Source organism: Crocuta crocuta, unplaced genomic scaffold, assembly GCF_008692635.1.
Source record: "Crocuta crocuta isolate KB4526 unplaced genomic scaffold, BGI_CrCroc_1.0 scaffold56, whole genome shotgun sequence".
Classification (NCBI taxonomy): domain Eukaryota; kingdom Metazoa; phylum Chordata; class Mammalia; order Carnivora; family Hyaenidae; genus Crocuta; species Crocuta crocuta.
In genome coordinates, this window is record NW_027531334.1 from 1555654 (window position 1) to 1580628 (window position 24975).

The 24975-nt window shown below is 34.2% G+C and overlaps 1 long non-coding RNA gene across 4 annotated transcripts in view; it reads left to right on the forward strand.

The window, feature by feature from the left end:
* The window catches only part of LOC144238104 (uncharacterized), a 531162-nt gene extending 509592 nt beyond the window's left edge, over nucleotides 1-21570 (forward strand). For 3 of the 4 annotated variants that reach the window (XR_013337018.1, XR_013337016.1, XR_013337019.1), the window contains one exon: nucleotides 2764-2900. This is a non-coding gene — a long non-coding RNA (uncharacterized LOC144238104). Of the gene's footprint in view, nucleotides 1-2763; nucleotides 2901-15222; nucleotides 15323-21397 lie in introns of those variants that run through there. The other variant, XR_013337017.1, reaches the window with a different exon arrangement.
* The last annotated feature ends 3405 nt before the right edge of the window (nucleotides 21571-24975 follow it).

Consider the following 24975-nt stretch of genomic DNA (forward strand, 5'->3'; position numbering starts at 1 on the left):
ATCTAAAGTCTGATGCTCAACCAACTGAGCCATCCAGGCATCCCCCAAATTGTTGCATTTCTATATACTAATAATGAACTACCAGAAACCAAAATTAAGAGTACAATACCATTTAAAACTTCATCAAAAAGAATAAAATACCTAGGAATAAATTTTAACTGTAAAACACATATGAAAGTAATTGAAAGAGACACAAATAAATGGAAAGTTATTCTGTGTGGATTGAGAAAATTAATATTGTTAAAATGTCCCTATCACCTAACACAATCTACAGACCCAGTGCAATCTCAATCAAAATTTCCATGGCATTTTTCACAGAACTGGAACAAATAATTCTAAAACCCATATAGAACCACAAAAAGACCCTACCTAAGTCAACTAAAGAAATCTTGAGGAAGAATGACAAAGGTGGAGGGATCATACTCCCTGATCTCAAACTATGCTAAAAAGCTATATGATATTGGCATGAAAACAGCCACGTAGATCAGTGAAACAAATAGAGAGCCCAGAAATAAACCCACATATATATGGCCAATTAATTACTATAAAGATGGCAAGAATATATAATGAGAAAGGATAGTCTGTTTAATAAATGGTTGGACAGCTACATGCAAATGAATGAAACTATACCATTACCTTACATTATATACAAAAGTTAACTCAAAATGGAATGGACTTGAACCTAAGACCTGAAACCATAAAACTCCTAGAAGAAAACGTAGGCAGTAAGCTCCTTTTACATTATTCCTAGTGATGCATTTTGGATATGACTCTGAAGGCAAAGGAAAACAGATGGGACTATATCAAACAAAAAGCTTCTACACAGTGAAAGAAACAATCAACAAATAAAAGGCAACCTACTGAATGTGAGAAGATGTTCACAAATCATGTATCCAATAAGGGGTTAGTAGCAAAATATATAAAGAACTCGTACATGTCAATAACAATAAAACAATAAAATTTTTAAATGAGCAGAGGGCCTGAATTAATATTTTGTAAAGAAGATATACAGATGTGTAACATGTGCATGAAAAGATACTTAACATCACTAATCATCAGGGAGATACAAATCAAAACCACAATAATATATCACCTTACATCTGTTACAATGACTATTATAAAAAAAGATAAGAAATAACAAATGTTGGCTAGGATATGGAAAAAAAAGAACCTTCATGCAATGTTGGTGGCAATGTATATTGGTATAGCCACTGTAGAAAACTGGATGGAGGTTCATCAAAAAATTAAAAATAGAGCTATCATATGATCCAGCAATTTCACTACTATCTATCCAAAGTATCTATCTGAAGAAAACAAAAACACTAACACAGAAAAACATGCACCATTATGTTTATTGCAGCATTGTTTACAATAGCCACATATGGAAGTAACCTTTGTCTATCCATAGATGTATGGATAAAAAGGATGTGATATGTATACACAATGTACTACTATTTAACCATAAAACAAACAATAAAATCTTAACATTTGCAACAACAGGGATGGACCTTGAGGGTATTATGCTAAGTGAAATAGGTCAGTCAGAGAAAGACAAATATCACATGATTCTCCTTATTTGTAGAATCTAAAAAAAACAAAAAGTAAACAAAACTCAACCTCATAGATAAAGAGAAAGGTTGGTGGTTGCCAGAGGAGAGGGGTTGAGGGTATTAAATGGGTGAAAGGCATCAAGAAGTACCAACTTCTAGTTATAAATTAAATGGCATGGGGATATAATGTAAAGCATAGAGAATATAGTCAATAACATATTAATTTTGTATGTATGGTGACAGATGATAACTAGACTTATTGTGATGAACATTTCCCAATGTATACAAACATCAAATCACCATGTTGTGCACCTGAAACTAGTATAATAATGTATGTCAATTATACCTTGAGAAAAATAAATAAGTCTCTAAAAACCGAGAAAATAATTTTATTTCCATGACGGGAAATCTGATTCCTTTCATTTTATCTCCTAATATAAATAAAGAAAAGCACCTAAGAAATCATTAAAAAGTCGATATAAAAACGAATCCTCTCCAAGTACTTGCTAAGGTCCCAGTTACCCAAGACAGAGCCAGATTTAGGAAAATAATTCATACCAAAACCTACCGTAATGTTAGTAAAAAGGGAGTTGAAGCTTTTTGAAACCATATTGCTTCAGGTTGAAAAAAAAATAACCGGGGCACCTGGGTGGCTCAGTCGGTTAAGCGTCCGACTTCGGCTCAGGTCATGATCTCACAGTTCGTTGGTTCGAGCCCCGCATCAGGCTCTGTGCTGACAGCTAGCTCAGAGTCTGGAGCCTGTTTTGGATTCTGTATCTCCCTCTGTCTCTGACCCTCCCCTGCTCATGCTGTCTGTCTCTCTCAGAAATAAATAAAACATAAATTTTTTTTTTTTAAATAACCTATGTGCTTTTGGGTTGAGGGAAGAATTTTGTTTGTGGGCATTGGCATGATTGCTCTATGTAAAATGTGGAGGTTGCACACATCTCTAATACAGGAAAGAAAATGCACAAGCAAGCCATATTCTAACCTTGAATATGTGGTTGCTTTTAATGACACAGTGTATCAAGGTCAAGAGAAGGTGCCCTCAGCAGATGGAAGACTTTCAAAGTGAAAAAGCTTCGTTTACATTTCAAATATACTGCATTTCACATGATTTCTGAGGAACATTTGGTTGTTGCAGTTATAACCATGGCTCATTTCTGTAATCATGTGTCAAGTAACTGACTTACCTCATATGTTTTCCTGGCAGGTGTTTTCTGTGGAAGGGCAGTGAGAAAGATGGAGGAAGGTATTCTTTAATATCTTATTATAAACCCACGAGGTGTCATTGCTTTCAGTGGGACTTTGGAGAGGAAACTGTCAGAAGACATATCTGTGTCATGGCAAAAAAAAAAACAAAAAAAAAAACAAAAAAAAAAACAGATTTCATGGCACCTTGACTTTTAACCTCTAATATACATGGAGACCTGCTTAGGATACTTTCTTATGTTCATTTGCACCTGTAATTCCTTTAGTTTGAATTTTTTAAGATGGAGTTTTGCAATGTTTATATTTGAATCCTATTTTGTGTTCGTAAATAGTTTGTTAAAGCTATTCTAAAATATATATCCACCTTAACTTTTTAAATACCCACTGGAATTATTAAAGACATTTAAGTGCTTTGGTAACATAGAATGCATTCAGAATGTTTGATCTCACATCATTTATCAGGTGCTTTGGGGATGAGATGCCACATGCTTTCATGCTAGTGGTATGGAAATAATTTTCTTCTTTCTTTTTACTTATCCTGCCTCTCACTATGTGTTCTTTCTCTCTCCTTGCTCTTCCTTTCTCTCTCCCCATTTCATGAAAATTCATTTATCTGTGACATTTAAAGACTCTGTCTGAGAGGTGTCTGGGCTGTGGCTGGCTGTGTACATCAATAATTTCTTGGAATGTGGCACTCTGTCAATATTTGGGGGCCTCAGTAACTGCACTTAAATGCAGTGCCTGCCAGCCATCACTCTCTTGGTGTCTCAGTAACAAGTCCGAATGAATGGATATTAGCATGTCAAATTCTTTTACAACTGGCAAGACTTTGTTGACAGTATGTGGGCATCTTGCATTTACCTCTTGCACCTTTCTGTTTGTGTATATGATGTCATTTCTCCCTCTGTGTACAAAAACGGGAATCTCTGATACATGCTATTATGAAACCAAAATAAATGGCATCATTGTACAATCTTGATTTGGTGGGTTTTATAGTATATAGCTATATGCCTAAGCAATATAGTCTTTATTTTATTATATTTAGTATTTCGTTTTTGCTTAAGTTATATGTGGACCAAAATTATTGTTGCTGTTTTATGGTAGAAATATATATGTTAACACTTTACAGGTGAAGTCTCCTTAGTTTATGTATGAGTCTAGCGTGATAGAGATTTAGCTACATAAAAAGTAATAGTAGTAGGTTGGAGAAACAAGATTTTTCTCTGAAACAAAAACTATTTACATTTTCAAAAATTTCTTAGTTATCCTTTCTACTTCTCAGTGAAATGGGCCATTTATAAATTAAATCATTAAAGCATTATTTTTTCAACTTTCCCATGAACTACCCTAGATAATAGCATATTGGCCTTTTGAGGTTTGTAAGAGAGAACAATATTAGGGCAACATTTTAGTTACGGAAATACTGTGTGCTCTCAACCTATGCATAGTCTTGGTGATATCCTCTAATGAGAATATGTCAGGAATTGGAACTTTAAAGAAAGGAACATGGAAGATGAGAGTTTACCAGAGACCAGTCTTACCTTAGAGATCTGCATCCAACCCAGGATAGGTATGAAAGCATTTGCCAAGCTTTAGGTCCTGCTCAGCTTAAAGAATGCAGGTTTCCTATATCTAAGAGATTATCCTGGAACTATTAATGCTCCTGGATGGAATCAACTACCACTTCCTTGGACTCATTGGACCAGAAATAACTCCTAAGTTGAATGCACTCACACAAGCCTCATTTCACTCACAGATCTTTCTTAGTTTGGATTTTCAGTTCAGGTCCCTAACATAAGAGTACTCACTTTCATATAGGATCTGCTGGATACCATGGCAAGTTTTTTTGTTAGGACTGAGGAAAAAAAAAAAGTGCCTATTGAACAGTATTAATGTAGTTTCAGTACAACTGAACACAAATTCAGGACTTCTAGGACCTCTAGTTATACTTCAGAAAAAGAAATACACGTATTTATTTGCCTCATAATTATGAGTCATATGTAAGGCTAAAAGTTCACTTGATCAGCTTTAAATGCTATCTCCAGATTTTATGTCAAAATATATAAATCATTTTTTAAGTCCAATCAGTCATCATATTTGGTAGACTGAAGGCCTCTTGGGAGTGTCATATTAAACTAGACAGCATAGATGAACAAAGAAATGTCACAAGGACTCCAACCACTAAAAATCATCTGGCAGTGTAAGGGCAGGTCTTGAATTTAAAAAAAAAAAAAAAGTCACAAGGATTGAGCGAACAGGAAAAACGAAAGCCTAGGTATACATGGATTTGTAACATGATGTGGATCAAGAATTTGGTATTTTTCTTCATAATTCATTTACAAAAAATATATAGTAACATCCACAGATGCTAGTGAAGAGATAATGCTGTCCTGTCACCTGTCTGTATGTAGATTGTTTTTGTGATCCCATAGAGGAAGATGAACAATCCAATATATGGCATTAATCATAAAATTTTTATACTACCAAAACTTCAAGATATAATAGAGAACATTTTTAGCACCTTCCATGGACGAATTAGAAACATCTCTATTACTAACAGTACGATTCATCTGCTAGACTAAGAATGTAACCTCCTCTTGCTCTGGATTCAGAATTGTATGAATATACACTGTATCTATTCTTTATCATATACTCTTTGTTTAACGTTAGACACTAATCCTTTCTAGGGCAGAGGAAGAAACCAGGATAAGATGAGAATAAAGAATCTCCTGAAGAATTTATAACTAAGGACAGAAGGAATTTTGTTTTCTTTTGGATCACTTTGAACACATTTTGGAACTGTAGTTGAGATTTGATGGGCTGCAATTTAATCACATCTTTTCATTAATAATAGAATGTTCTCTTGCCTAAAGCTGGAAAGATTTGGGTTCTTCTCCCTAGCTACTTCTTCATCTCTTTCTTTGCTGGTGGATATTTTGTCTACTGAACACTGAGTAAAGTGACAGAAATGAGGACTGTGGGACAGAGTGCTGAAGGAGTACGTCTGATCCCACCTCAGCAGGGAAGGCATATACATTGACTCTTCAGCATTGCTACCCCTGCCAGAAAAGAAATAGTTGCCTGACTGGATGGCTGACAATCAATAGAACACTTGATGGGGTTGTTTACAAGGTCTACCTTAACATGAATTGCCACCTACTATTGCTATGGAGATTACCTTTGTTGGTGATAGAAATCACTCAAAGAGAGACACACAACCCCCACCCCAAATGACATAAAAGGTAAATAGTCCATTTTTGTTAAGTTTTGTTTTTTTGGGGAGTTTTGTTAAGTCCCAGTCACAGGGACACCTTTACTCAGAAATCAGTCTATTTTTTAGTCGATAAATTGCCATTCTTATTTTTGGTTTATGGATGTTTGAATGATTTATAATAATTACTCCATCAACCTTCCTAAAAAGTCTACTTGCCAAATTTAACTGAAAAGGACCCCAAGGAAGAGGTATTATTACTACTAAAAGAGTGATTTTTAGGAGTCATCTTAAGATCTAGTTTAAAGAAAAAGCAAAAACTGAATTTCTGATATGTGTACACCAAAATGGGGGCCATTGCCTTTGTTCTTTTTGAAAAAAAAAAAAATGAGCTTTTGTAGTAACTATATGCATCTGTATAATCAAAACCCTTTTTCCCCAATAATTACAAAGGATATACTTCTCACTTTCTTTTCAGTTTCTACTCATGCAATAGTGACTTACATGTTACCTGCTTAAATAGCAGTCATGGATCCAGTGACCATTTATGTGCCAGAAGTAATGAGTGTTCAGTTTTGTAGGTGAATCTCTTGGAATTGTGTACTGGGAATAGACTGGATTAGGTTTTAGGTTGATTAGATTAATTATAATAGGTATAAGAATGAATTATCCTGTTAGAAAATATACACCATAGCTTTTATAGAATCAGATTCTGTAAAAAACAATAGACTAGTCAAAAAGTGAGGATAGGTTGGATAAAGAATAGATAAGACTAAGTATTTTAGAGGAAGATTCTCTAAAAATGTAATAAATGAGCTTATTAAAAATATTTTTATATTTATATTTAATGTAATTTTAAAATGAGATCATTATAGAAATTCAAACCCTGACATGAATGGCACTCTGTGGCTGGTCACCCAGGAAGGCTACAGTTATGTTCTAGCTCACCTTGTGGGTGATGATACTTCCACATTTGCTTTCATTGTCCCTTCTCTACCAAAATGAAAGTCACTATTTGAGAAACTGTACCCCAAAACAATCTTTTTAATACTCCTATTTGTAAGTTATTGACATGGAATCTAACCTCCATGCAAAGAAATATCCCAGGAAAACCCTGGTAAAGTGATTTGCCAGTCCTCTGATCATGCTAGGACACTAGGTAAAAACCAATACAATGCCATGCTAGTGTTTTCTTTCATGGCCCAGTGAAAGCTCTTGTGAACTAAGGCAAAGCTAGAGATATGATCTCACTCCACTTAACTAGTAGAGCTTTAAATTTTGCCTCAAGTAACAATCAACCAAGCAATCATTAAAATTTCTAATTTATTTATTTGGTGCCAAGAACTTCAGAATTCTCAGGAGATATCTGTGAGGGGATCAGTCAATATGGAGAAATGTAGAAATAGTATGCCATTGGGGTCCATCCTGGATTCTGGTTTTTGATTACCTTGATTATCTAGACACATGGTTTCCAATATGAACGAACTCAGTGTAGCCTAAATTATTGGTAGCAGCATTTCCATATGAAAACCAATTTTAATTTAAAATTATATTTTAAGAAGGATTAAGCAGGGGAAAGTAATGCAAAACCACATTAACAACAGGACACCAGAGATTCTGAATAGTTGTAAATCATGATTTTAGATGTTGAGGACAGGGAATGCATGCTTTGAAAGTACGGTGCTTTTATGCACAGTGGCCAAATAGCAGTAATTTGAGACTTCGGAGAGAGGACAGTCATTTGAAATGAACATTCAGTAAAACAGAAATTAAACAGAATATCATTAAATAATGGTGAGAGGTAGCATTCTTCACAGGAGGGAAGGCACCTCCCAAGTGACAGTTCATTCCACATCTCCCTCACCATGTGTATATAAAATTTCATAATAGCTCTATTTCATAATAGCATGTTAACAGCTGCTAAACTAAACCACCACATACCTGAGCATACATATCCACATTGCTTGCTTTCTGTTGGACTGTCTTCTTTCTCCACAAATTAAAGAGTCTGCAAGGGAAGGCTTATAATGTTGTTTCTTTTGAATCTTCCTGTAAGTCTTGTATTTTCCATTACCCATGATGGTTTGGTAAATGTCACTGACGGGCTGAAAATAAAGAATGACTAGCTCTGTGGGCAAAATAGCATCTAGAAGTGAAGCACAGAAAGTTAATCAGGAGTGTGAAAGGTAAAACAGAAATTTAAAAATAACTGTAATAGTGAAATGTATAAGAAGCATGCAGAATATAGACATCTCTACTATTTCCTCTGAGCATAGATCAGACACTTAATCATGCTTGTCTGAATTCACTAAAACTTGAAAGAGCATCTTAGGGAGAAAGAGTTATAAAATCCCTCCCTCCCCCCAAATTTAAATTTAACGTTTTGAGGGGAAAAAAGTTAAGGGATAAATGTCTCAAAGACATGGAGACTTTTTTCTTATCTTAGAAAAAGGAAGGTTGAGTTACTGAGCTAATACCAGTTTTAATCAAGTTAAGGGAATAAGAAATAAGATTTTCTCTCTTTTCTTCACTGAGGACCCATAGTAATAAAATATGCTTATCCTTATCCGCAACAGAAATTCTTTAGGTTTGATAATGAGGTAGGTTCTTGATAGTGAAGTTTCTGAATACCAAAAGGGATGTTGTGAGATTGTCTTCTGTGAAGCTCTTTAACTTAAATCGGATAGACTCCCATCTTCTGGACCAGTCTACCTGTGTGACGGGGAAGAAAAGGAATGATTTCTCTAAGTGGTTCAAATCTTCACAAGTTTCTTCTCTCCCATTTTTTAAAGCCACTGTTATTTAGAGGCAAAAACTGCAGGAGGCTACAGGGATTTCTAAATGTGCTTGGCAAATGGGAAAGCAATAGCAGAGCCACCAGTGTTTTTTGTGGAGAAGTCTCAGGAATCCCTCTAGATTACCCTGTGTTACATGTGATCACTTAGGTAGCCATCAAACTATGTCACAATCATTTCCTGTAACAATTGATTTACTACAAACTTGGAATTGTGAGTACAGTGGTTCAAAAAAAATTTGCTCGTGAACAAAGAAATTAGAGCATATTGTTCAGTGTTCTATAAAATGCTAGAGTAGACTTTTAGTGGAAAAGTTATCATATTTCACCCTCTGCTTGTTGCTGTCAGTGTTCAAAGTAAAACCCATTACCATTAAACTTAAACCATCCCTTTCCTATTGCAGTAAGTGAAATATTTTTGATTCATCTCCAAAAATATGAAGCCAATAAGTGTTGGTGATATTTGCTATAAATAAGGGGAGAGGCCCACAGAATGCAATTAGGGGGAAGACATCCTCAATTAGAAAAAAAAAATCTGCCAAACTCCTCCTACTTGCCAAGCAGTCATCAAGGAACTGGAGGTTCAGAGGTAAATAAGTTTCCATCACTAAAGAGTGCTCACAGACTACTGAGAGCAAACAGTCACATAAATGGGTAACTCTAGTTAAATGGATCTGTATTGGAGTAAAGGTATGAGCAAGATACCATATAGATTTTTCTGCGACAATTCTAGTTTGTGCCTATGGTTGTATAATAACTCATAGGGTCCTTTCACAAAATATGCCCTGGTTTGGATGATAAGTAATATGTTTACCCTATAAATAACTATAGCCATCAAATCTGCTTGAGGTTGTCTAGTGAGATTTTCCACAGATTAAGACAGAAAACCAAAGAGATTAAGAATGATTTGCCGCACATATTGTTTACATCCAAACAGAAATGGAAATGAAAAACTTAGACTGATTTTCATCTCTCCCAGTGTTGTCAGAGGAAGAGAGTGGGAATTTAACTTGTGTGGGGTGAGAAGAGAGGGAGAAAGCAGGACAGTCTAAACCCACTTATTGGTAGATAATATGCACAAGTGGTGTCTTTAAATGAGTCATTAAACTATTGGATCCCCTGAGGCTTTCCAGATTGAAAGGTGGTATGGGTAAAGACCAGAAGCTATGGGGGAAATTTTAGAAAGATGGCTTAGGGTGCAACATAAGGAACCTTATTTGATGCCAAATTTTGTACAACTAGAAGGGTCTAAGGCAGGATAGGGCTGCTCTCATGAGGCTGAGAGCCCTATGCCCCTGATGGTGTGCAGCAAAGGCTGAATGGCCATCATGAGCAGACTTAGGCATTAGGTCAAAACACAGGCCACTGGTTATATAGAGTTCTATACACACTGCTGATCCTATGATTTTATATTATGCATGGGGTCTTTTTGAGTAGTTTATAAGTAAGAATCCTGTGCTTGGGGAAACCCCTAGAAGCTAAAAACAAAAACAAATATAGAAATATCATCAAAAACAAAACAAAACAAAAACAATACAGTTTGTGTGAGCTAAATGCTCTTGTGACCCACACTGAACAAACACTAAAAAGAGACCAGGGAATATCAATACAGGTCTCACTGAACTTATTCTTTGCCTCTCTTACAAGGAAAGCAGCTATTTGACACATAATATTTGGAAGACATGCCTCCCCCAGAGGTCTCTCCCTCTGGGACACAGAGTTGCTGCAAAGTCTTGCTTACCAGTTCGATTTGCATAGCTCCAGGTTACATACAAATGAGACCGGTGGCAAAACTATCATTAAAGAGAAACAAAGCCCAAGACTGAACAAAGGATACATTCTGTGCAAAGTTTGAAGTTTAGACTGTTTCGGAGATCCTTGTCATGGTAAGAAAGATGTCTGCCCCTTCCCCCACCTGAAAAGAATAGCAGACGAGTGACAAAAGGAGGCTCCCTGGAGGTAACATGGGAGCAAATAGTAGGGGTACTAAAGGCTGCACACATGAAGAGAGAGAAAGGGGTTGGCATGGACACAGGAGATGCAGCCAAACACCCTGCATTCACAGCAGAGGTGCGTGATTAGGTTGGAATCACTTTCGCCTCTTCCCCAGGGTGTGCAAGTCGGAATAGGTCAGGCTGAGGCAAAAGGAATGACATCTTGATGAGGCTCAGCTTTCCCAGGGGCCTACGAAGGGCGGCAACACAGCCAGAGCCAGAATATTCTCACTGGCCCTTTTATATGAAATCTTGAATATCTACATTTACAGATTAAAATGTTTTCCAGTACACCAGAGAGGGAAAAGTCTTCTGAAGGCAGTGGAAATGACTTTAGTTCTCTAGTGGTTAAGAGTCAAGGGCTTAAAGTAAGGAAAGCTAGTTTCAATCCTCTGCTACTTAACAGATTTATGGGAAAGTATTTAAATTTCTCTAAGTTTTCATTTCCACATGTTTAAAAAAATGATAATGCATATACCACTGAGCTCTTCTGAAGATTATATTACACATGTAAATTGTATAACACATGTAGTGTCTGGCAAATAATTATTAACAATAAAATTTTTATTCAGTGAGGGCTGTTATCGGTTTCCGTAACATTCTCTGATTACTCATACCAAGCTCTGCCTCATTTTACGTCATTATTTTCTGTCTGGTCCTTGACATTCCACGCTCTGTTTCAGCTTTGACCTGCTTCCCCAAATACTGTGTTGTCTTCCTGCTTCAAAACTTCATGCTTCTGTGTTGTTTAAAAGGTATACTTACAGTGTTTTGTAAATTCAGTACCAATAATGTGCAAATATTTTAAACCGTAAAAAGAATACATGACTTCTAGGAAATACTATTCTTGTTCTTGAACTCTGAAGGCATTCTTCATCTTTTATAACATTCACCCTGAGCCCATTCACGTCAAGTGAACAAGATATTATTTTATACTATCTTCCTGGGAGGTTAAAATGACTCACCAGAAGTCACTCAGTGATCTCAGATGAGGAATCCAATGAATCAATCTTGAAATCTTGATCTAAAATCTGCCAGGGTCTCCATTTACTGAGAAAAAGTTAGCCTAGAGAGGATGACCCCCTAGGAAATTTTATATTCTGGTATTTTTACCACATGCTCTAAAAGTTTTCTGGATTTGGAATGGCCTTCTTATTACCCACAGGATTCAGGGAGAAAGCTGTGTCAGTTCCCTCCTCAACAGCTAAAGCAGTCCTTGTCACCAAAACTATCATGTTAGATCACATGTCAGTGTCTGTGACATAGTCAGGCCTTGGCTTCCCAGGATCTACTCATTACAAGTGAGTTTATGTGCCTTGAAGCATATGGCCTTGATATATGATCCCAGAGCAAAAGAGCAAGGTATTTCAAGCTGGCCACAATTTTATTGACTCTCACAGGCTTTCTTTGTAGTCATTCCAATAAACTAGACGAGAAATTTCTGATGCTTCAAGCTATCCAGTCTGCAGGACTCCATTTCATGATTCAGAGTCCAACTAAACAACTCAAGAGTGCTTTTGTGTGACACTGTGACCACAGGAATAAATAATTGCTTAGTAATTCTCTTCGAGGCAGAAAATTCTAAACATGGAGGAACCATTTCCCCTTAATGGGAGCCAGAAATCCTGTAAGTGCTTGAAATGGCATTCACAAGTCTGAATGGTAAACAGATAAAAACAGGAGCGCACCAGTTGCACAAATGACTTGCTTGTCACAAACTTGTCATTGCAGTAATCTAACATTTCTTTCACAGAGCCCGATGGAAAGGATGGAACAAACAGGCCCTGCTGACGTTTTGGCTCTGCTAAGCCTTCCTCAGAGCTAAAGCATCTGCAGCATCTTCCTGTTCTAGACCCTTTATCTGCTGAAGTTAGCTGATACTGTACATGTCAAAGAAGTGTTTGACTATTGCATTAACAAGTTGACGACAAGCAAGTTATTCCTGCAACTGAAATACTGCTGCTTTTAGCAGGCTGCCATCTTGACCTTCATCTTATTCTACAGAAGAACCCTAACAGAGCAGAGCACTAGGGAGATACCCGTGTTGTTGCCCCAGGCTGTACCACCTGTTCAGAACTTAGGTGCAGCAGTATACAGGACACACTAAGCAGTTCCGTCAGGGTTATGGGTAGGATTTCCTGGTAAAATGTAAATGTTGCAAACACATTGTTCTGTCCCGAGGAGTCTCTTGCTGGGATAAAGGAGATGCACAGATATTCCTTTCCTGCTGCACCTCTTCTACTCCCCACACTCATGTGCACACACAGACCTATATATACTTTATAAAATGTCAATAGCTGGGAAAGTTAATGAAAAGTGTATACCAGCTTCAGACCTAGCTTTTGCCGGATCTTGGAGTTCCCCCTATCAGAGGCCTCTCCTAACCTCCTCCCCATTCAGTATAGCACCTGGAACTATCTAAGCCTAGTCAGAACCATGCTCTTATCCCTTAAAAGCGAGGAATGTCCATTGGCCTCCTCGCAGAAACCAGAAACCTTCAGTAGCCCTCTCTAACACACTACCAGTTGATCTCCAACCTCAGCTGCCAGCAGGGAGTGCTCACACACTGTGCAACTTCGAACTCTTTAGTAACCCTTCTCCCACGGGGGACCGACCCTTGGGTTTCCTTGAGTGTGCAGTGTGGTGGGTCTCAGGCTTATCAGCACACAGAGCTGAGCGGGAGCTTGTAACCGGAGACTTTGTGTGTGTAACCTGTTGCATTGTGCCTCTCCTGATGCCTTGGGCATATCAGCCCTTGGAACAATGGAGCATTGGCCCTAAGACTTTAGCCTTTTCATAAAGTTGAGCTTCTCTTATTCATCAAGGTGTCAGGTGCCCTGTATTCTGTTTAGACCCTTGGTTAAAGGTGCACTGATACTGTCTTTTCTGGTTTAACTATCAATGAGAAAACTCACATTCTCAGGCTTATTTTTTGGCTGTTGCCTCAGGTGCTTTCATTTTTAACCATCTTGTGTAAAAATGGTTATCATCATTTAGCCATGAGAACCCGTATTTCTTGCCAAAGTAGCTATGGGGCTTACCTTTCTTTTAGATTTGGCAAATTGACCACAGTACTGTCTCCCAGATGAAATGTTCTACTCCCATCCCAAATATCTCATGCTGCAATCTATACCTCAGCTTTGTTACCTTAGAAGACAGGTGCGAAGGGTGTGAGAGAGGGTCCTGTGTTTTACACAGTGACGGATCTGTCCCCAGAAAAGGAGGTGGAGGTAGTTTGAGGTTGGGGTGCTTATATTTTCTGAAAAAGAGCACCTGTAAACAAACTATTTGAATTTTAAATGGAATTTTAGTCACTTTTTCTTTCTTTTTTAAATTTCCTAATAGGATTTCTGGAATGATTTTGTGTTTTCTTTTTTAATAGAACTTAAATGGCAAAGAAATAATATGCTATTTTTGATTCCGGAAAAAAAAATAAAAATCTTTTTTTATGGGAACTCTCTTTTTAAATACAAATTAGGGAGTAAATAATGGCACCAACAATAAAAAATGTTCTCTCTTCCTATTCAGAGGTATAGCTGATTAGTGTATGTGTTTTTAATATATATTTACTTATTTATTTGATTATTTACTTGTCTATTTTAAGAAAGAAAGGCAGGAAGAAAGAAAAGAAAAATTCTTATGCTGGAATAATCTCATTAAATTCATTGGATTTTAGGGCTGGAAAGGAACTCGATGATAGTGATTCTGTATCACACTCACACTTGAGAGATGTGAATACTGAGGCCAAAAGATGTTTAATACAAGATACACAACAAGATTGTGGCAGATCGAGGCCTAAAACTTTCTTTAAAAAAAAAACAAAAAACAGTCTCAACTGAATAACTTATGTTGTTATGTACTTAAGTCTAATAGGGCATTCATTTTTTTTAATAACTGGAGTTGCGTACTGGCAAAGCCAGTTTAGGGATGTACATTTGAATGGTTTGAAGATATTTCTTCCTAAGCTGTATTTTATCTGAGTCATGGAAGGAATCATTACAATTTCAATGAATTTTTTTGTCTTAGAAGATTTCAAAGAAACACTTTCTCCATTCCAATTCTGGTACCTGAAAACATATATTTTTAAGTGGGTCTGTTCCTTTAATAAATATTCACTTAAGTAGGTCATATTCTCACATTCTGGGAGACAAAAAAATCTTTTATCAGATTAAAAGAAATCTATTTTTTGTTCCCACTTTTAGCCATGTTTGAGTTGGTCCGTGTTGTCAGTTTCCCCAACAAAACACTGATTAAGACATCAATGTTTTTGTTTATTTTGGTTCTTTTAATTTAGCACAAAGGGAAAATTTTTAAAAATGCATTTACCTTTTTGCAGCTATGATAATTATATACTCTATTTTTCGTTTATGCAAAACTTTATTTTTGAGGGTTTTCTTTTTGTTTCATTTCTCTGTTTTTGCATTTTCCAAACATCTGTACCGTGGCTGGTGGCGAGTGTAGCAGTGGCTGGCACTTTTCCTCCATGCTTTGAGAGAAAGAGAATTGGCTGGAATAAAACCTTGCTTTCCATATGGTCGACTTGAAATACAGCATTGAAAAGGTATTGTCTCTTTTTTCTTTTCTGAAACCAGAGGTGAAACGCACGAGCAAATAGCAATGTTGATGCCAAACCACCTGTTGATTTATATCAGAAAAGTCCTTGGCGAGGCATCCCCTACCTCATCCGCTGAAAACCTAAATAGATGATCTTTGTGCACTGGTAGCGCCACATCAACCGTATATGCTGCTGGTCACTCACTTAAGAAAGCCTAGATACTATACATAGTCAAGAAATGAAAGATTTGCTTTTGATTTGACTAAATGAACACTTTGTATGTTTGGCTGTGAAGAGCTTGCTGATTCCTGGAGTATTGGGGTCTACTGTCAGGGACAGTGAAAAAAATGTGACACTAGTGCTTTCTTTCACTTTGATTAATTCTAGTTAGGAAAAGCAGTGTCTTTGTCTTATCAATTATTTTAAAATAAAATATTTCAAGCACATAAACGTATAAAGAATCCCTCACCTACATTGAACAAACCTTAACTAATTTGGCACACCTATTTCCAAACCTGTTCTTTTTGTCTTTTATTGTTCTAAGTTACATACGATGATATATATAAATTAAGTGTGTAGCTTGATGAGCTTTTATATGAGTGTGTTTCCATGAGGCAACACACAATCCAAGACACAAAATACTCACGGTACTTAGGAAGAGTCCCTTGTGCCCTCTTTGTGTGATATTCTCCAAAGCTTTAACAAAAGATTGAAAACAAGCAAAACTATTCTGACCTCTGTCACTACGAATTAGTTTTACAGAAGCCATAAGCCAGAGTATGGCTTATATAAAATATATTCTACTGTAGATATCACTAAAATGTATTTATTGAATTATTTTACTGTTAGACATTATTTCTAGTATTTCCCAATCACAACTAATACTGCATTTAACATTTTTATACATGTTTTTACTCAAAGGAGGAATTGCTTAACTCTAAGAAACGCATTTTCAATTTCATTAGGAATGTAAAATCTCTTTCCAAAGTGGTAGGTAGTAGTGGCAATTTATATTCTCATTAGCTATCTATGAGAACTTCCCCACATACTTCACAACATTTGGGATGGCTTGACTTTTAAAATTTTTATCAATTTGATAGGTATTAAATAATACCTCATTAAAAATTAACTTATAAACCATCAGGACTCTCCTGTGTATGTTGTCTGTATCTCTACCCATCTTTCTTTTTTTTTTCTTTTTTTACAGGATTTTAACGATTTATTTATTTATTTATTTATTTTTTTACAAATAGTTTATTGTCAAATTAGTTTCCACATAACACTCAGTGCTCATCCCCACAAGTGCCCTCCTCCATGCCCATCCCCCCCTNCTACCCATCTTTCTATTAGGCTATTTGTTTTGCTACTGTTATTTGGACTGGTTTTGGTTTTGGTTTTGGTTGTTGTCATATTCTGGATTGTTGTTTCAGCATTCTGCATTATCATCCTTTGGGCAATAGAGATTGCAAATATATTTTCCTAATCTGTAATTTCTTTTTTAAGTGTGTCTGTAGTAGCCTATTTTTAAAAGTTTCTCATTTTAATGTAGTTAAGTTTATTGATTTTTCCTTTATAGTTTGNCACACATAGTTTGTGCTTTTATGTCATTTAAGAAATCCTTCCATATGAAAACCCTCCTTTATTGTCTTCTAACAGTTTAAAAGTTTTGCCTTTTACATTTAGATCTCTAATCTTCTTGGTATTTGTTGTTGTATATGGTATTTTACATGCAACCTATTTTATTCTTTTTCCATGGATGACCCAATTATCCCAGCACCCTTTAACAAGTTAGGCATGCTTATCCACTAATTTGTAATGCCATCTTTTGCCTACATTAAATCTATTTTTAGGATCTTTATTTCAACCATTTTTTTCTCTATTCTTGTGCTAACACCATAATGATCATTTTAATTATCATAGCTTTATAATATTCTTGTTATCTGGTAAGACACATCTCTCTACATTGTTCTTTAAAGTTCTCTTGGCTCCTGCTGGCCTTTTGTTATTCAATATAAATTTTAGGGTTAGTTGGTCAAGTTTTGCAAAAGCCTTACTGAACTTTATTTGTAATGACATTAACTTTAGAGAATAATATGGGAAAGAATTGACATTTTTATAACATTGTATCTTTCTACCCATTAATAGACTATATTCTCTACTAAATCAGATCTTCATTCCTGTTTTTATTAATGTTTTATAAGTTTTACCATAAAGGTCTGGCTAGAACCAATTTTGTTAGATTTCTTCTCACATTACTTCGATTTTTGAGCCCTTATGTAGAGCTTGCTTTCCATTTCATTGTTTATTGATCATTATTATTATGTATTCAGCAACTTTGTTGAACTCTTATTAGTTCTAATGACTAAACTGAAAATTCTCTTAGATTCTCTACATAGGCATGTATATCATCAGTAAAAAATGATAGCTTTTCTCTTAAATTCTAATTCTTAAGGGTTCAATTTCTTTTTCCTATCATATTGCATCACTAAGACTTTTATATAATGTTGAATAAAAACAGTGATATTAGGAATATCTGTTATGTGATATTTGCATAGGGTTTTGATAAATTGGAATTATTGTGTTAAAGAAGTTGCCACCATCTATTTATACTTTGAAATGCATTTTTAATCAGAAATACTAGTTGAATTTTATCTAATGTATTTTTGCATCAATATGATAAAATTTTCCATTAATATGTCAATATTTTATATGATATTAATATATTTCCTGATATTAAACATTTCTTACATTCCTGGAATAAAACTTTACTTGGTCCTGGTATGTTTTTTTAATCCACAGTTGAGTTTAGTTTGCTGATATTTTATGTAATATGTTTGCCCAGGGAGATTAGTCTTTAATTTTTCTTTCTCACACTGTTATTGTAGAGTTTTGGTGTCATGGTGATACTATCCTCATAAAATAAGTTGAGCAACATTCATTTTTTTCTTTTTTTTTCTATTTCTAAAATAGTTTTCATATAAGTAGGGATTACCTATTCTGAAAATTTGGTTAAACTTGCCAAATTTAAAATCATCTGGACCTGGTATTTTCTGTCCATAGTGGGTAGGTAGAGTAAGATGGACTTCTGATTATCAGTTCAATTTCTTCCATAGTTATTGGTTTATTCAAGTGTTCTATTTCATTTTAAGTTAATATTAGGAAGTAAGTTTTTGGGTTTTTTTAAAGAAAAATATACAATTAATACTTAATCAGGGCACCTGGGTGGTTCAGTCAGTTAAGTGTCCAACTTTGGCTCATGTCATGATCTCACAGTTAGTGGGTTTGAGCCTCATGTCAGGCTCTGTGCTGACATCTCAGAGCCTGGAGCCTGCTTTGGATTCTGTGTGTCCCTAACTCTCTGCCCCTCCCCTGCTCATCCTCTGTCTCTCTGTCTCTCTCTCTCAAAAATAAATAAACATTACAAATTTTTAAAACTAAAAAAACAGTTAATCTACACTTTTTGATTTATTTGCATAAAATTTGTCATAATAGTCTCATGATTTTTAATTTTATCTTTAATTATGTCCCCCTCTTATGCCTATTATTACTTATCTGAGCCTTTATTATTATTCATTGTTAGACAGTTTTCTGTTTCACTTACCTTAACTCACTTTTCTTCAGTCTTAAGATTAGATCATTTTTCTTTTTCTAGATTTCTGAGTTAAATTATTACTCATTTAATTTCAGTGATTTTTATTATTTTAAAATTAACTTTATTCTCAAAAATTTTTTCTAAGTTTTTCATTAGTTGCATAGCTTCTTTTGATATGTAATTTTGTTCAATTTTAAATACTTAGTAATGTCTGTTTTGATTTATATTTAACTTAGAAGTATATGTATTTACTTTCTAAACATAAATTTACTCTATTTTTACTACTGACTCTGAATTTAATTGCCTATAATGAGAGGATGTGTTTTATATGGATTTAATTATAAAATTTTTAAAACTGTTTTATGACCTAGGACATGGATTTTACTGCTGATCATGGCTTATCTATTTCTTCAGTGCTCATATTAAAGTTTCTATATGTATACCTAATTGTATATTTTTCTAATAAAAAATAAAATCCATCCTTTAGTATTTCTGACTTTCTCCCTAATGTAAAAAAGTTGCCTAGCATGTTTTATCTATTTACTAATTTTCAATCTGTTATTATAATTATTGAATGAAGTGTTAGTTTTACCTATTTGTTTTAAACATATGTAAAAGTGGTTATCATTGATTTTTATAGTTAATGCCTAATTATATTTTCTCATATATTTTAATTAATACCGTGTCCACCATTATTCTTGAATAAAACAGCTTCCTTTCTGGGTGCACTTTTCTTGTTGAATCACATCCTTTAATAATTCTTTAGGGAGAGCCCTGGGGAGTATAGTTTTTTTTTATATATATCTAAAAATGTCTTTATTTTATCTTTTGTCTTAAACAGCAATTTATCTGGGTATTTCTGTTCAGCATTAGAGGATATTACTTAATTAATCTTACACAATTGTTCTTCAACTATCATTACTTAAAAGAAATCTGTTATCAATCTAGTTTTCATCTCTTTGTAGGTAGTCTGCCTTTTCCCTCTGGTGACTTTAAAATTTTTTTCTATATCCTTGATGTCTTACAGTTTCTCTGAAATGTGTCTAGATGTGGTTTTATTTTGAATTATCAGCCATGAACTGAGGGTATACTTTCTAATCTCAGGACTCTAATGCTAGAAAATTCTCAGTTATTATCTTTTCCTTTATTGTTTCTTTGTTATTACCTCCATTTTCTTCTGGGATTTTTATAAGATGTAGATTGGTGTTTCCTAGTCAATTTACATATTCCAATTGCTCTTTCATATTCTGAAAAATATATTTTACTTTCTCTGATTTTTTTTCTGAGTGAATTCCTTAATAATACCTTCCAAGTCTCTAATGCTCTTCTTGAAATTACCCAATCTTAAATTATCCTGTCTATTGCATTTTTAATGTCAATGAACATATTTTTCATTTTTAAGATTTCTGATTGGTTCTTTATTTGCCTATTCTTATCTTACTGCTCTCTGTTTTTATTTAATAATTTCTTGCTCTCTTATAAGTAATTTTTATCGCTGAGTATCACAAACATACTCATGTTGGGGTCGTTGTCAGACAATTCTATAAAATCAAATTTACCTGTAGTGAATGTTCCAATTATTAATTTTACTCATTGTTTTTCTTATCACTGGGTTTCTTGCTATGTTTCAGAATTTTGTTTTGTAGGTTAATGTTGGTCATAAGGCTTTTTTTTACTTGTTTCTTGGTTCTGTTTCTTCCTCTCTTTCTTCTTTGTTCATGCATCCCTGACTAGTGGTTTTGCAGTTGCCTCTTATTGGGTTTCCTGGGTTCGTAATCCCAATCCAAATCTTGTACCAGTAGCTTTCAGCTTTATCTCCTTAAGGATATTTGATCATGAGGCTGTGTCTTTATCCAACCTCAGATTTTAATTTTATATTGTCTGTGTTTTTTAATGTATCCTTGATCATGTCTCTATCCCTCTCTCTTTCTCTCCCTCTCTCTTTCCTTTCCCTTTTAATATATGACTGTTCTATTTGTTATTAATCTAGCAATTTAGACGTTATAAAGCATAGTTTTTTCTTATAATAACAATTACTATTAGTTTAAAAAATCCAGCCCTATTTTCTTTAATTATCATCATTAATGAAATTGTATGCTGTATGAAATGAGAAATTTAGGATGCTATTTCTTCATTTCTCCTCCTATTTAGTTTCCCATTTTTTGTTATAGCATATTATGTCAGTTATAGATGTGAATTAATTTTATGGTACAGCTGTAGAGAGGATAACACAAAAGCTAAATCACTTATTTGGGTAGTAGAGAGCTTCTAACACAAAGTAGGTACTTAATAAATACGTGCTGAGTGTGAAATGAATGGACCTTTTTTGTGTACACACACACGCATATAGAAGAAGAAAACATATTTGAAATGTCTTTACAGTCTACTTCTGCTAGATGGCCTACCTATTCCTTTAAACCTTGGATTTTATAAACTGTTGGGCCACCATGATTTAGTAAATAACTCTTTTCTTTTACTTCTTTTGTTAGGCAAACACCTGCTTTGTGAACCAACCCTTTGCAATCAATGAGCCTTGATCAAAGTTACTTTCACTCACAGCTAATTCCACCGTTGCCTCTTCTAACCCACCTTACCTTACACATACCAGATATATCTGGCAACTCCCATTCTCACTCAGCGACTACTGTTAAGTTTTCATTTGGCAAATACTGTGTGAATCTTAAATATGAAATAGTGACTAAATATCAATCATTGTATCATATTCAGTTTGCTAATAGTCTGTGTTCTTCCAAAATAATTTATGTTGTTTACTCTTTAAATACAGACATTTTGCGGTAGTTCTTATTGTTTTTTTTTTATTTTAAGGAAAGTTCTTAAAATCCACAGCTAACAGTCAAAGGAAATTCTTTATAGACGTTGCTAAGAAAATTGGATTTTCCTTTGAATACCACTAGATAGTACCAAGAAATTTAATGATGATCTGTAACATGCTTAAAAATATATGATGCTTTTATTATAGCAAAGCAGATTAAATAAAACAATGTAGATTAACAAGAAAAAAGCAAACTAGTATAAACTGGATCATTTGCTGATGTGCAAATTTTATGGAAATTTTAATGGCACATTCGATCGATTTATAAGAAGTGCGTATTTGTGTTTATAAGAACACTCAAGCCTCCTATGTGGCATGATTTTAACAGTCTTTTGTATGTAAGAACAGATTAAAATTAAACTGTCTTCTTAGCTGTTTCTATTCTTTACATTGTAAAAATGATTTTTATTATTCTCTATTTAAAACCCACTGAACTGGGAATCAGGAGACTTGGTTTTGGGTCCCAATTCTGTGCATTTAACTAGTTCTCTTCTCGGGTAATTTACTGAATGCTTTGAGTCATTTTTTTTAATTTATAAAGAGGTGAGTTGTTTTAATATTTATGTTTTATAATATATTAATATTGTGTATTATATTATATTACATATTATATTAATATATTTTATATTCTAAATATAAAGAAGAAATCAGAAAAGAAAATTCATATACGGACAGGCAGTGTATAGTGATAATATCAGAGATGGAATGGAAACAAAGATATGAAGATACTGACATATTGATTTGTTTAAAAAATCTAAAAAGATTATGAAAAGAAAAGAAAAATTATAAAAGAAGACATGCAAATGTCTAATGAACATATGAAAAAGTATAACTTTTTCATATACTAGCACTTAATGGCATGATTTATAAAAATAATAATTCTCAATGCTAGTGAGTGTGCAGTTAAACTGGCACTCATATAATGATGGTGGGGGTATTATGTCGACACAAGATTCTACAAAGTAAAATGGCAATATCTTATCAATAAGCTTTCTTTAAAAATGTATTTTTTTGACTCCATAATTTTACCTCTAGGAATCTATCTATTAGAAATAGAAACTCATACCAATGTTTATGTACAAAGATGTTCCTCACAATGTCATTTACAAAAGTGGAAGATGGGGAAAAAAACAGTCCTAATAATTTAGAGATATTATTTAAAAAATTATGGAATATCCATAGTTATCTTTGCATATAATGAGTATTAATTACATAGTTGTTAATGATATTTTAAAGATTTTTTTTTACTAGGAAATGCTCATGAAATAATGTAACTCAAAATACATAATCCAGAAGAAACTTGTATAACTAACATGATCCTAAATTTTTAAAATGAAAGTATTTGGTTATAATCAAAGAAAATACATTAAAATGTGAGCAACATTTGTATGGTAAAATTAAGTTATATTTTATTTCTCCTTTTCCTTAAACTTTCTAAATGTTCTAAAAATATTCTGATAATTAGAAAAATAAAAATTAAGCAAACAGCAAATAATTTAAATAATATCAATTTCAAATTTGATAATGTTTCAATTTAAGAAGTTAACACATGTTTACTATTTATCACCCCTTAATGGAATTAAAATATTTTGCTTTTCTAATTTATTAAGATTTTGAAATATCTGTGATACAGATTTTTGGAATTAGATCATATTGAATATGATATGGCATGTATTATATGGGTCACATCACATTGTTTCTATTGCCTGGTGCTTCTCAGAGTCTCTCTTTTTTTTTATCCTTCTACACTTGCCTCAGGTTTGCAGCTTATGCTCTAACATTCTAGAACCTCATTTTCTTTACTCCATTAGTTCTGACATTAATATGCTCAAAGCACATGTACATGTATATAATATTATCATAAGGGAAGAAATCTAGATCACTCTATGTTTTCAACTGTTTTTAACTTCACAATTTCTCATCTTGTAATAATTTCATAATCTAATACTAGCATTTTGAGTAATTGAGACATGAAAATGAAGTAAAGGAAACAGCTAATATGTCAGTATAAAGTCACTTTTATTGATAGAATAAACTACTACTGATAACATTTATCAAGCACCCATCTCAAGAATAAAATCTTGGCTACTCTGTGCAAGAATGAATAAACATAACAATTTATTTGGCTCTGTACACAGAACTTAGCCAAAAAAGAAACCCACTTAGATTCCAGAAAGAATGAACCAGATAAAGTTTTATTGGCTCAAAATATACAAGTAACTTAGTCCACTCCTTTTCTAACAAAACTGTGTAAGTAAAAATATAATCTTCTTTAAAAATCTAAATTCCTTACACTAGCCAATGGCAAAGTGCTGGAGTAACTAAACATTTCCAGACCTCACCCTCTTTCCCTTCTGCCAGGAGAATGAACCACTCTCCCTCCAGCTCAGGCCTACACTGACTAGAAGTTAACCCAGAACTATTTGTACACAAGCTCAGCTCTTTTTCAGAACTGTAATCCATTGAAGGTAGAGGTTATGTCCTATTTATCTTTGATTTATTTTTGTTACCTCAGAATCTGGCAAAGTGCATGATTGTTGAATGAACTACTGAAAGATTAGCAGTTTTAGATGATTTTAGTATTTATAAAGATGAATGAAGGAAAAGTTAAATTGGTTTCAAATATTCACTCCCTATGTATTATTATATAACCAATTTTACTAACATTTAGGCAAGTTCCATTACAATGATGCTATCACCAAATCATGAACATCTTTGGAAATAAGTATCTTTCAAGAACATATTTTTCTGCAAGGCACAAGGCTAAGAGTTAAAGTAGCATAGTTCTTAAGAGCTCCTGCAATGACTAGTGTGAAATCCACAATTAGTAACTACTAAATCTCTGAATCTTGATTTCTTCATCTGAAAGATGGGAATGATAGTAATGCTTATCCATGGTCCTTGCTGTGGAGACTGGATGAGATTTTGCATATCAGACAGCATCATGCCTGGCTAAGCCCTTTTGGGCTATTATTACCAGAATTAATTCCTCCCAGGACAGCTGGTTGTACTTGCACATGTGTCTTGACAACTGGGACAGAGGGTAGGTATACCAGCAGGGCTCACACCGGTTCTAGAATCAGAGCTTAAGTGCATAAGCCAGTGGTTTTCAGGCTTCAGTAGTGTAAGAATTACTTGGGAAGCTCATTTAAAATGTAGATCTTCTTGAGTTCCACCTCAAGGCACACAAATTTAGTTGATTTGGTCTGGGGTGTGACTCTGATAATATGTCTT